Source organism: Orycteropus afer, unplaced genomic scaffold (genome assembly GCF_000298275.1).
Source record: "Orycteropus afer afer isolate SDZICR_OR568_19922 unplaced genomic scaffold, OryAfe1.0 scaffold00197, whole genome shotgun sequence".
NCBI lineage: Eukaryota > Metazoa > Chordata > Mammalia > Tubulidentata > Orycteropodidae > Orycteropus > Orycteropus afer.
In genome coordinates, this window is record NW_006921784.1 from 1,253,920 (window position 1) to 1,254,472 (window position 553).

General features: G+C 46.8%; 1 protein-coding gene across 1 annotated transcript in view; it reads left to right on the forward strand.

The window, feature by feature from the left end:
* Positions 1-553, forward strand: part of SEZ6L (seizure related 6 homolog like) — a 294,911-nt gene that overhangs the window by 183,916 nt on the left and 110,442 nt on the right. The window lies entirely within an intron of this gene.

The window sequence follows — 553 nt, forward strand, 5'->3', positions numbered from 1 at the left end:
CTAAGAGAAATTTATTGCCTCAAAGTTCTAGAGGCTAGGTGTCCAAAATTGTGGTGTCACCAGGACCACCCTCCTTCCAAGACCTGGGGTCAGGGACATCCCTGGCCTCTTGTACCTTCTGGTGTTTGTTAATGAGCCTTGGCCCCCTTGGCTTGTAGATGCATCACTCCAATCTCTGCATCTGCCTGCATGTGGGCTTGTCCCTGTGTGTCCATCTCTCTCTGTTTCTTCTTCTCTTCTTATAAGGACACCAGGCAGATGGCATTAGGGCCCATCTACGACAGTATGGCCTCAGGTTAGCTTAACACATTACATCTGCAGAGACACTGTGTCCATATAAAATCACATTCACAAGTTGGGCTTTGGGGTTGGAAGGAGACGTGAATCAACCCACAGCACTATGTTTTGAGCACCAACTATGAGCTCAGAGTTAATATCCCCATTTTAAAGAGGAAGCAGTGGAGACTCTGAATATCAAGCTACCTGCCCAAGGCCACACAGCTAAGGAGAGACATTGAAAACCTTTTCATCTTGGAACCAGAGTTCTTTAACA